We start from the raw sequence: 13,146 nt of genomic DNA on the forward strand, positions 1-13,146 counted from the left end.
TCTCAGCAGCAGCTCCCACTTGCCTCTTTCTCTTTGACTGTCTAATCGAGAGCCCCCGTAAGCTAGCACTACATGTGAGCTCTGAGCCTAGCCGACTTCCTGTCGTGCAAGCCGTCCTGGAAGGAGAGGTTTTGCCCGTTTGCTGCTTGGAAGCAGGTAAAACAATGTCGTGCGTTGCATTAGCATTCCCGGCTCTCCCTGTGACCCTGTCCCATCGCTTGCCTTTGTGTATATGGCAACCAGTGAAGCAGCATGCATGATGCTACTACCTACGCCTACCTGACGCCCTGACCTGAAGACGGAACCCCCTCGTCTGACATGAAACGGTGCCATGTGCATTGCTTTGCTAGTGGCACTGGGCCACTCACTGGTGGAGGACAGTTCACAAAAGAGCACCCTCCTCGGGAGGGAGGGTCCTGTTCTTTTCTATCTGTCCTTGTGTCACTCCGGCAGCAGCGAGCGCAAGCTTTTTTTTGAAGCAAAAAACGAACCGGGCGGGAGAAGCGGCGGCAGAGGGAAGAAGAGGGAGGCCCCAGGTCGGGGTGGCCACGCCGGCCCCCATGACAATTGACAAGCCTTTTGACCATCTACTATCTGCTAGACTGCTAGTGGCGGGTCCAACGAAACAAAGCGCTTTAAAGGAGAATCTTGGCGTCCCGCGGGGCATGATTACTCCATGCGAATCCAAAGTGCGGATTGTTATCCCACTGGTTGCTGCTCGTTCGTTGTGATTTTTATATAAAAAAAACTGGGAAGCTGCCATAGTTCAGCTCTCGATTTCTTATTCCTCAAAATCTCAGACAACAATCTCATACTTCTTCCATTCATTTTTATTTGTCACGATTTAGTTTAAAAATAAACTAGTGATCAACAAATATTCAAAAATGGAGGTAGTACAAACAACCGATACAACTTAAAGAAAACAACTTCCAAGCGATTTTTTTTAAAATTGTGATTGAGTAGTAGGGATGTACCAAGAGTAGCAACCGGCTGCATAATCATGACCATTGCTATTCATCCCTACTTGTGAACATAATGGGACGCAAACGGCACCTGAGTGTTTCTTTTCTATTTGTGGAGTTTTCTCTCTCTCTCTCTCACTATTATACTTTCTCTTCTTGGACCACCGACGCTCTACAAGCTACCGTGTTATTTTCAAGTGGCATCTAAGCCTACGCGTGGTCTGAGGGCTGAGGAGACCACCGTGTCGGGCACGCCCTTGGATGTCAGCTGGACCAAAAACCAAACGGCGTGGTAGAAGAATAGCTGCAGCCTTTTGTAGGGCTCCAGGGAGAACCAAGGAAAGCATGAAAAGAAGAAAGAGAGCAAAGATTTAAACTTGGTTGGTCACTGTCCGCAGGCAGGTGGATGAAACCACCATGGCAGCGAGAAACCCCCCAGGGCTGCCATGCCAAGCCAAGCCACTGCCCTCGTCTCCAAGCGCCCGGTTCTGTTCGTCGGGGAACGTGTTAGCGTCTCGTCAGCGCAGAGAGGAGAAGAGAAGAATCGGGATGCGTGGAGAAGAAGAATAGTGTAGCGACGAGGGGAAATGTGCGTAAGTATCTGTTCTTTTGATGCCTTGCAGCCTCTCGTTCATCTCTCTTATACTCCCGTGACAACGGCCCAGTCCAATCCCCTTACACAACCACTCGGGCCTATTAACTCTAACGTTAGTGTGCTCTGCCTTCTCCTATTTATGCCCCTGGTTCTCTTCTTCGGGTGCCGGCCTGCTTGGCTGCTTCCTGTGTAGCATGGCTAACTGAACGGAACAGACAAGGAAGACGATCGATGGGATATGGGCATGGGCCAGCTACTGTACTAACTGCGAAGAGCCGAAGAGCAAGGGAAGGGCCCATCAGTCCAACGCAAATAGAGGCCTCGTTTGCGTCTCTAAGAAGTAACCTGCCAAACTTTGGCTAACCTGACGCCATGTCGATCGTGACTCGGGTCCGTTTGGATCATAGAAATGTTGAGAACTACGTTACCACGGATCACCAGATCCGCTCCCTTCCCTCCCGACAGTAGTAAAGGCGCAAGAAGCTGTAGAGAACCCGTCTCCCTTCCCATAAGCACCACAGAGGAAACACACGAGACACATGATATAGGCCCTGTTTGGAACAGCTGTTGCTTGTTGAAAAAGCAGCTTATCTGATAAGCTGGTGAAAAACAGCTTCTGCTTGTTGGCTGCTTTTAGTGTATTCTGAGAAGCAGCTGAACTGATAAGCTGCTGCAGAAGCTAGCTGTTTGGCAGAACTTCTGCTTAAATTTGTAAAGAAGCTGAAAATAAGCTGTGTCAAACAAGGCCATAGGGTTGGGCCTATGGTCTCTTTCTCTTCTCTATTCCATATGAGGGGTACAGATTCTATATATAGAGACGCGATAGCCCTCAGGGCTATATTTGGTATTTGCCCATATAACCCTTCATTAGGGTTTCTCAACACTCTCTCTTGGGCGAATACCGCGACCAACACATGCCTCGTTAAAACTTCAAAAAACCCAGTGGAAAAAATATGGAGAAAGAGTGCATGGTGATACAAATTGCATTTGCACTTTGTTGCCTCGTTAAAAACCTCATGTGAGAAACTTCAAGAAAACTCACCAAGGGAAAAAGAGTACAACAGCTGTCATCAGGACAGATTTCGATCCTCTGGGATCTAGATTCTACCGAATCTTCTACAAAAGCTAACTTTAGAAATGTGCTCCCTGATCCTTGCAAAACTATATCAATATGGCAAAATATTTTCTTCTGGAAGTATATGCACATATAGATTTAGCAAACAGATTGCATATCCTTGCAAAGAATATTTCAAGAACTTCACCTCAACTCACTTCTAGGATACACGAGGTAAGTGCACGTATCAACATAAATAAGCCACTTCGACTAGTGGTGTTCGATCGACTAGATCTACATATTTGATAGAAACTTCCATAAAGGTTCACATATTGATCATCAAGCTGACGCCTTCAGGGCATAGAATATGACATTTATTGTCTCACGATTGTGATCAATATAAACATTCGCTCCCCCTGACGATGACATCTGTCAAAGTCGTTATCCCTCATAACTCAAACATATTCTTCAAGATATATGTCTCATTGTTCATCTGGAATAACGAGAATGGATGAGGTTGGGGTGTTATCATTTTCTATCTTACACCACAATTTATACATAGTTGTGCAAAGCAAATAACATGTCCTTCAATAGGACTTAGGGGATAATATAGTTGCAATAGTACATATTCTAAATATGACACATCGCTCGAGGCGTTTATCCATTGCAACATCTATGATGGTGTAACAAAAGTCCATCTAAGATCGTAATCCATCAGGGATTTTTCATCGATCAGATACATCGTTATAGTCTGTCATTCTGGCACAATGGGGATATTTTGCCAGTAACACCTAAACCTTATAGGTTTCTGCCATCAGGGCTTTAGAGGATACCGTAATTCCACATCTAGTGGAAATTACCATGAGTAAAACTCATGGAATGCACATGTGCTTATTCGGTGAACTTCAAGTCCTTTGTTACCTCATCTTATTCCTTTTCGGGTCTGTATGGGTCTTTATCCCTTTATAGGGATTATCAAACTTTGGTGTTCAATACAGACTTTGTTTCTTCTGGATAGGTTCCATCTGGGAACGATAGTCTCAACTACGAGATATTCTCCCTACATAGGAGAGTGATCATTCATCAGGAATGTATTATTCGGTATGAGATTTATATGTTGCATATTTATAATTCAAATATATGAGTCCTCCTAGGATCTCATGACGGATCTTCAGAATCCTATTAACTGCATATTTTAATTCATGTCATTTGCCAGATATATTACATAGTGGAACATTGTTTATTCAACACATATGTGGGATGGGTCTCTCACAAGACCACTTGAACCATCACATTCACCACACATTATTTCAATAGTGCCCATAAATGTCCGAACTTCAAGCTCGCGACTTTCATTTTGCGATTATTGGTTCAGCCTCGATTGCTTTTATCAATGACCCGATAAGAGAGCTTAAAGCACTCATGCTTAGGACTTTGTTTTGGATCCCTTTGCAATCTATAGAGGCAAGATAGGTGTCGACACATTTGTCTCCCACATTTAATAATGATCTTCGTCATTTCCCAAAACGAAAGATTCATTGTTCCGTATTCCCAGCACAATGATATTGCGCGCATTGCTAGGAATTTCATCATCAAGATGAACCTCTTCGTGAGGCAAATCACCAGCAGGGCGAGTCCATTGGAGGAGAGTTATTACAGACCACGTGAATCTGCAATCAGAATATATGCTTTGACTAAGGCTAATGGATCATATTCACAGGCGTCCCCGAAAATAGATCAAATACCAATAAGTCAAATGTGGATATGATATTAATCCCGGGTATATCCACATCTACATCAGGTAGAAGCATTCAAACCAATATGGTTACTCCTTAACGATTTCTGGCAAACTCCATATACACAGGAGTACACTCTGAACGACGGGTTCAGTTTGGCTTTTGTGCGTTTAATAGAATATTGAGGCATTACACTATATGGGCATTCCTCCCCCTAATACCGAGATGTTCTAAAAGCATACAAATAAAATCCCTAACCACAATCATCCAGTTGTGGCCAATGTATGCTATTGTGGTGATTTATTTGGGAAATCTTACGCACATTACAGGTAGGGGTTTTATGCAGTGAGCTTTGGACTTAGATTAATGTAGTGGCATGAATACTACATATTTGTCCTTCACATGAAGGGTTAGTCTCAACATCCAGCGGGACTTGCAACAACAAGTTGCTTCATGGTTACAATTCTGCAAACTTATTGTTATTATTAACAAATGCACAGTCAATCATTAAGATTTAGACTGATATACGCAACACTATTTTATGCCTAAGGGTCCCTCAGAGGCTCATGCACACCATTCGTCGTTTGGAGCTAGTAGTTGACTTCAGATCAACAACTAAAATGACCATCAGGGTCTAGCGCTCACAAGGACATTCACTGGTTGCATTGTGCTTTCAAGCACATAGGAGAATATGTGCGTATATAATGGTGGTAAAGTGCACGACATCAGGCCAATGCTGCCAAGCAGAGATTTTTATATGCAGAGATGTATAGTCCAGCTCGTTTTATTATTGCCCATGGTTTACCCAATTACTCATACCGATATGAAATTGGGTGTCAATTTATGCAACATTTTTAGGTATTATAATTTTGAGAGAGAATTTATAACAATAGTTAATAATTTGTGGTGCTGCCAGCAGGGCAAATATTTCTCCTCATATGATATACCAATTTGTTCTATAAAGCATTATTTCGATCTCTTCGTTGTTCGGCAAAAAGAGAAGATTTGGAATAGAACAGGCAAGGCCAAGAATTCATTTTATCTGGGAAAATCACCATATAACTAGCTTTTGATGAAGCAAATGATGATAACTGCTTGGTAAGAACGAAACAATACTGGTATCCGCCTAGGATCCATCTTCAACAACAGATAATACTGGTTTCATACGAAGGAGTCGTCAAGATTAGGGAGAATACATCTGGTCTCCATAAGATCTTCATATTTTTATCACAAATTACCATCACCAATAGCTTAGTGGTCAATACTTATGGATCTTCCGGCGCCACGAACCAATGACATATTAATGTCCAATTTCACTTTAAGCTCTGTGGTAATATGGGATTTCATGGCTATTTTCTACTCTTCTTACTCCTGGTAGATCAGAGATATATTACGGTAAGCATTTCAAAGGTGGAATTCATTGTAGTTCTGCTACATAAACTCCAGGTATATGTCCATTTAGGACTGACCTTTATTATTTAGCTTAAAGCTGTACCATACCAATCAAAGGACTATGCCAAGTCAATTTAGTGACTATAAGTATTTATAATTCTGAGAGATGTATGCAACACAAGCATAGAGGTCCTAGAGAGGACGAGTAAAGTGGTTCGACGGGAACACACAATGGTTTTTTTTCACACCAACATAGTGAATGTTTTCTCAGAATAACATATACTCGCAACTCCGGGTTGCTAGGGGTTACATGTCCTTTTATCTCAGAATTTGCTTTATGTCGTTCAGCGACAAAGAGAGCAATGTGTCAACAATTGGTTGAGCAATATATGACTGAAATTTCTAGCCTTTATTCATTTGGTAAGGTCATATTGCTTACTAATAGAATCCCAATTCGTGATGTCTTCTATGCCGAAAAGGCTTTCATGCATTATATTATATACCTTCGGGTTACTTCGAGTAAAACTTTATGCATGATAAGAGAGCAGATAATTAACTTATCTGTGTTTTATATATATATTAATTTAATTTCCCAGATTTCCAAGCACTATATAGCTTGATATAGTTGTTATGACCACTTGGCGATATATAAATATATGATGCCACACAACACAATCAAATAAGATATAGAGACAAACAAAATTGTCTATGAAGGTTACTGTCGGCGTTTCGAGACAGGGGGGTCCCTAAGCCGACGAGTGAGTGTGCTGCGTGCCCCAGCCCAGATGGGTCGAGCGCGTGGGCGAGCGCAAAGGGGGGAGAGGCGAGGTGGCCGGAGTCGAGCGTGAGAGAGGTGGAAGTCCCGCGGCCTTCGTGTTCGTCCCGCGCCCAGGTCAGGTGCGCTTGCAGTAGGGGGGTTACAAGCGTCCACGCGGGTGAGGGAAGCGAGCGGCCCCAAGAGAGCGCCTGTCCCGTCCTCGGTCCCGCGCGGCCAACCTTCTCTAAGAAGGCCCTGGTCCTTCCTTTTATAGTCGTAAGGAGAGGATCCAGGTGTACAATGGGGGGTGTAGCAGAGTGCTACGTGTCTAGCGGAGAGAGAGCTAGCGCCCTAGGTACATGCCAATGTGGCAGCCGGAGAGGTCTTGGCACCTTGCTGGCGTGATGTCGTGGCTATCGGAGGTGCGACGGAGCCTGGCGGAGGGACAGCTGTTGGAGCGGTCGAGTCCCTGCTGACGTCGCCCTGCTTCCGTAAGAGAGCTGGGGCCGCCGTCGTCACAGAGCTTGTGGAGCGCCATCATTGCCCATCCGGCGGAGCTGGCCGGATGGGACGCCGGTCTTGTTCTCCGTGACCCGAGTCGATTCGGGGTAGGATGATGATGGCGCTTCCTGTTGACGTGGCGGGTCTGTGCCCTAGGCAGGGTGACGTGGGGGCTCCTCCGAAGCCGAGGTTGAGTCTGTCCTCTGTTGCCGAGGCCGAGCCCGAGCCATGGGGTCGGGCGAGGCGGAAGTCGTTCGGCCGAGGCCAGGGCGGAGTCCGAGCCCTGGGGTTGGGCGAGGCGGAGTTTCGTCGTCTTCCGGGTCTTAGCCCGAGTCCGAGCCCTGGGGTCGGGCGGAGCGGAGTTCGCCGTCTTCCGGGTCTTAGCCCGAGTCCGAGCCCTGGGGTCGGGCGGAGCGGAGTTCGCCGTCTTCCGGGTCTTAGCCCGAGTCCGAGCCCTGGGGTCGGGCGGAGCGGAGTTCGCCGTCTTCCGGGTCTTAGCCCGAGTCCGAGCCCTGGGGTCGGGCGGAGCGGAGTTCGCTGTGGCGCCTTTGGCAAGGCCTGACTGCCGGTCAGACTAACTCTGTCGAGTGGCACCGCAGTCGGAGAGGCGCAGGCGGCGCTGTCCTTCTGTCAGCCCGGTCAGAGGAGCGGTGGAGTGACAGCGGTCACTTCGGCTCTGCCGGGGGGGCGCGTGTCAGGATAAAGGTGTCAGGCCACCTTTGCGTTAAATGCTCCTGCAACTTGGTCAGTCGGTGTGGCGATTTAGTCAGGGTTGCTTCTGAGCGAAGCCAAGGCCTCGGGCGAGCCGGTGATGTGTCCGCCGTAAAAAGGGGGGCCTCGGGCGAGACGGAAGTCTCTCGAGGTCGGCTGCCCTTGGCCGAGGCTAGGCTCGGGTGAAGCGTGATCGAGTCACTCGTGTGGACTGATCCCTGACTTAATCGTACCCATCAGGCCTTTGCAGCTTTATGCTGATGGGGGTTACCAGCTGAGAATTAGGCGTCTTGAGGGTACCCCTAATTATGGTCCCCGACAGTAGCCCCCGAGCCTCAAAGGGAGTGTTAGCACTCGCTTGGAGGCTTTCGTCGCACTTTTTTGCAAGGGGACCAGCCTTTCTCGGTTGCATTTCGTTCCGGTGGGTGCGCGCGAGCGCACCCGCCGGGTGTAGCCCCCGAGGCCTCGGAGGAGTGGTTACACTCCTTCGAGGTCTTAATACCTTGCGTAATGCTTCGGCTGGTCTGGTCGTTCCCTCATGCGAACTGGCCGTAGCCCGGGTGCACGGTCGGGGCCCAAGCTCTCGGGCTGGTATGTTGACGCTGTCAACGGTTCGGCCGGAGCCGGTTTTTGCGAGAGCAGCCCCCGAGCCTCTGCACAGGGCGAGAGGACGATCAGGGACAGACTCGGCTTTTTACATACGCCCCTACGTCGCCTTTCCGCAAGGAGGAGGGGGGGAGTGCGCCATGTTACCCTCGATGGGCACCGAACATGGTGTCTCCGGTGAGCTGCAAGCGGGTAATCCGAGTGGACGTCCGTGCCCCGTTCGTTGGGGGTCGGCTAGGGGCCCAGAGGCACGCCCAAAAGTACCTGCGGGTGATTTGCCGGACCCGGTCCCCTGGCGACGGGGTCCGAGGGCTCGATGCCTCCCTCCGATGGGATTCCGTTACAAGATCGTTCCCGCTGGTCTCGGAAATGTCCTAGGGTACCTCGGGAGCGCAGCCCGAGCCTCGGTTATGTATCGAACGTACCCCTGGTCATCCCTCGCTCGGTGTCTGAGGCGACTGTGAACCCTTCGGGGGCCAGCCTTCGAACCCCTGATCAGTAATGGGCGCGGAGCCCGAGTAGCCTGAGGCGGCCATGGAACCCTTCGGGGGGCTGGCCTTCGAACCCCTGACCAGTAGTGGGTGTCGGGCCCACGCGATCTGAGGCGACTGTTGAACCCTTCGGAGGGCCAGTCTTCGAACCCCTGATCAGTAGGGGGGGCTCGGAGCCCGGTTCCTTCGCGGAGAAGGGTCCTTTTCGGGGTATCCCCCTTTCTCGGTCCCTGTTGCAAGAGATAGAGAAAGAGGAAAAAGGAAAAGGATACAAAATCGAACGACGTCGCGCGCTTCTCCCGCCAGAGGCGCCGCGTGTCCCGCCGCGGAGTTAATGCGACGGGGAGTGTAGTTGGCGGGGCGGCCGTTGCGCGTGCGCGATCCGTTCGAGGAACGGGTCACGGGTGCACCGTCTTCACGCCGTGAGAGGAGGCTCTCTTGTTGTCCCAGGATGAGACATGAGCCTGGCTGATGACGTGACTGCTGCGCCCGCCCGCCTGCCACCGCCATTACTGCCGGCCCACTTTCGGTCGCTTTGACCGACGCGCCAGGCTGGCGCTGCTGGGTCACCTCGAGTCGCGGCATAGGCTCCGCAACCGAAGAGGCGCGACGGTGGCACGAGTGGCGGTGCGGTTGCTTGCATGCAGCAACTGGCGCGCCGATTGCTTGACGCGTGGGCCTGGGCTTCCAAGCTGGCGTGTCAGAAGTCGGAGAAGCGCATCCACCTGGCGCGGTTGCATGCCGCCTGCATGGCTGCCCGCCCCTTCCGCCCGTTGGTCTGGGCAAAAGTGGGGGGCCGCTTGTAACCGCTGGGCGGTCGTGCGCACCACGCGCGGCGGTTTGGTTTCTTCTGCCCTGAGCCGGTTTGCATGACATGCGGGACCCAGCCCCCGAGTCGCGGGGGAGGGCCTTGGAGCGTGTTGGAGAAGACTCAGCCCGCGGTGTCTGGGGGCGCACGTAGGGAGAGTTGCCTTTAAAAGGAGGGAGACTCCTTTCAGAAGGCAACCATGTCTTCTTCCTCCCTTATGCGCCGTGTCTTTCCATCTTCCAAGCCCCCGGATGGGGGGTATTCGCCGCCTTTGCGCCTCCTCGTTGGAGGAACGCAACTCCATGGGAGTTGGTACCTCTCAGCCATCGTTCGGCTTCAAGGATTTTCATCAGCCGGCCCGGCCGCACCCCTATGCCAGCGATCACCCAGGATGGTGACCACCAGTTTCTGGGTGGGGAAGAGCAAGCCGGGCTGCGATCCTGGTCCCACCCTCAGCTTCAAGGATGTTCATCATCCTCGCTGGGGTGGGGGCCACGCTGAGCCGACGCTCTACCTTCCGCGCGGGTCCGCGGGTCACCCTTTTCCGCGGCGTTTGGGGGTGGAGGCGCTCGCTGGCCCTGCGGACGGCGCGGACTTAGACAGCGTGGGGCTGATCGACGGCGGGCGTCGTCACCTCCAGCGTGTCGGAGTCGTCGGCCGGGCTTCCGGCGGCCCCTCCTGCCGGAGGGCGACCGCCGCGCCGTGTGCACGGGAGGACCACCCACGATGCCGCGCGCTGTTAGGGCGGCGCTCGTGTTCTGGGGTGGTCCTGCTTGTGCACTGGGTCGGCGCCCTCGCGCAGAGGCCGGTGCCCCACTCGTCTGGGAGGATTTGAATGGGGATCTGCCGGGGGGCTGGTGTCCCCTGTCATCGGCGCCGAGGCGGAGGCGGATCGAGAAGTCCTCGTCGCCGACGGGATCACTGCCACCACCCGCGCCCCGGGCCACCGTGCCGGCGTGCTTGTCCTCGCCCCTCGAGCGCCGGCGGGAGCGAGGGCAAGATTGCAGCAGCGCCGGCCCACTGTCGCCGTAGTCAGAATGGGCGGCGGCGAGCCGCCCGTCGGTCTTCTGTTGCTCCGCAGGCCTTCCCCATGGAGTGGGGTTGTTCGTACCTACGGAGGGGGAACCAGAGTTCCGTTCGTAACGGCATCTCGAATGCCAGTGTTTTTTGTTCATTGTGGCTGTCGAGGCCTGAACATGTATGTAATTTCGGCACGGAGCCGTGTTTTTTCCTCATTTTCGAGCACTAAGTCTCGCCTGTTGATTATCTGAACCGCTTTGCCAAGCATGAGTCGCCCCGTGTCAAGGTGACGAGTGAGGTATCCGTATCCCGGAGGCGTAGGAATCCCTCGGCCCGTTCGGCCTTGTTGTCTGGGGCTCCTCTAGCTTAGTTAAAGAGACCCCTCGGCCGCCCTTCGATGAGCCGAGGCCAGAGGTAGCGATATCAGTATGAACAGAGGCGGAGTTGGCTCGAGAATGGGAACCTAGTTGGTTGGAGCCTAGCCGTGTTGTCCGTCAGCAGAGCCGACGCCAAAGTCGATCAGCCGAGGCCTCGGGTCGGGCTGGCGCCCTTGGAAGCCGGCTGGCCGAGGCCCCAGGGGTAACCGGCCGAGCCGCCTGCTCGGGCCGGATTCCCGGAGGAGTCCCTGGACCGCGTCGCCGTCCGAGGCTGGGTCGGACTTTGCTGAAGACGCCGTCGATGCCGAGGGTGCTACGGCTCCCTTCAGCGTGAAGACCTGAACCTGCAGGATCGGATCGTCTTGTAGCGTGTGCCTTCTGCGGCCACCGAGGCCAGAAAACACACCCTCGCCGTGCTTGCGAAGCTGCATCTTTTTTCCTCTTGTTTCGAGCATCTGGACACTCTGTCGGTAATAGGGATGTTTGTGCGAGCGAGAGTTGCTTCTCGCGGAAGGGACGAGTGAGGTATCCGTATCCCAGAGGCGTGGGAATCCCTCGGCTCGGTCGTCCTTGCCGCTTACGCGTACTTTCACCCGTCCATGAGGCCCTGTCCCCGACTTAGTCGAGAAAGCTTGAAGGACTGCTTCGGCAGGAGAGCTTCCGAACGTGAAGACTTGTTCGGTCCACGGAGTCGCTTTATCCGAGCGCGAGTTACTTATCGCAGAAGGTGATGAGTGAGGTATCCGTATCCCGGAGGCGTAGGAGTCCCTCGGCTCGGTCAGCCTTGGCTGCTTACGTGTACTCCGTCGTTTCCAGGATCCGCTTTCCGAAGTAGTCAAGAGGCACGAAAGAAATCCTGCTAAAAAGAGATCCTTTTTCGAGGAAAAATTCGACGCAAAGGGGGTCTCCCCCCTTTTAGCCCCCGAGGGAGGGTCGGGCTTTGCCGAGGCTAGGCCGACCCTTCCTTGACGACTAAACTTTGCGCAGGTGCGAGGTATATGAACAACTTGGAAACATCTTAAGGGTAGAAGCGACGTAGCTGTTTGATGTTCCAAGCGTTGCCGTAGATCTCGCCTTGATTGTTGGCCAGCTTGTATGTTCCGGGCTTCAGAACTTTGGCGATGACGAATGGCCCTTCCCAGGGGGGCGTGAGCTTGTGCCTCCCTCGGGCGTCTTGCCACAGTCGAAGCACCAGATCGCCCACCTGGAGGTCTCGGGACCGGACCCCTCGAGCGTGGTAGCGTCGCAGGGACTGCTGGTACCGCGCCGAGTGTAGTAAGGCCCTGTCCCGAGCCTCCTCCAGCTGGTCCAGCGATTCTTCTCGGCTAGCTTGGTTGCTTTGATCGGTGTAGGCCCTCGTCCTCGGGGAGCCGTATTCCAGGTCAGTGGGCAAGATAGCTTCGGCCCCGTAGACCAGGAAAAACGGCGTGAAACCCGTGGCACGACTTGGCGTCGTCCTTAGGCTCCAGACCACCGAGGGGAGTTCCTTCATCCACCGCTTGCCGAACTTATTGAGGTCGTTGTAGATCCGAGGCTTGAGCCCTTGTAGAATCATGCCGTTGGCACGCTCTACTTGCCCATTCGACATGGGATGAGCCACGGCGGCCCAGTCCACCCAGATATGGTGATCTTCGCAAAAATCCAAGAATTTTTTGCCGGTGAACTGGGTACCGTTGTCGGTGATGATGGAGTTCGGGACCCCGAAGCGATGGATGATGTTGGTGAAGAACGCCACCGCCTGCTCGGACCTGATGCTGTTCAGAGGTCGGACCTCGATCCACTTGGAGAATTTGTCGATGGTGACCAGCAGGTGCGTGTAGCCCCCGGGCGCCTTCTGCAAGGGACCGACGAGGTCCAGACCCCATACAGCGAAGGGCCAGGTGATGGGTATTGTCTGCAGAGCCTGAGCGGGCAGGTGGGTCTGCTTCGCATAGAATTGGCACCCTTCGCAGGTGCGGACAATTCTAGTGGCGTCAGCCACCGCCGTTGGCCAGTAGAAGCCTTGTCGGAAAGCATTCCCGACAAGGGCTCGGGGTGCTGCGTGATGGCCGCAAGCCCCCGAGTGTATTTCTTGCAGCAGTTCCCGACCTTCGGCGATGGAGATGCATCGCTGGAGGATGCCCGAGGGGCTGCGAT

The sequence above is a fragment of the Zea mays genome, chromosome 1, assembly GCF_902167145.1.
Source record: "Zea mays cultivar B73 chromosome 1, Zm-B73-REFERENCE-NAM-5.0, whole genome shotgun sequence".
Classification (NCBI taxonomy): Eukaryota; Viridiplantae; Streptophyta; class Magnoliopsida; order Poales; family Poaceae; genus Zea; species Zea mays.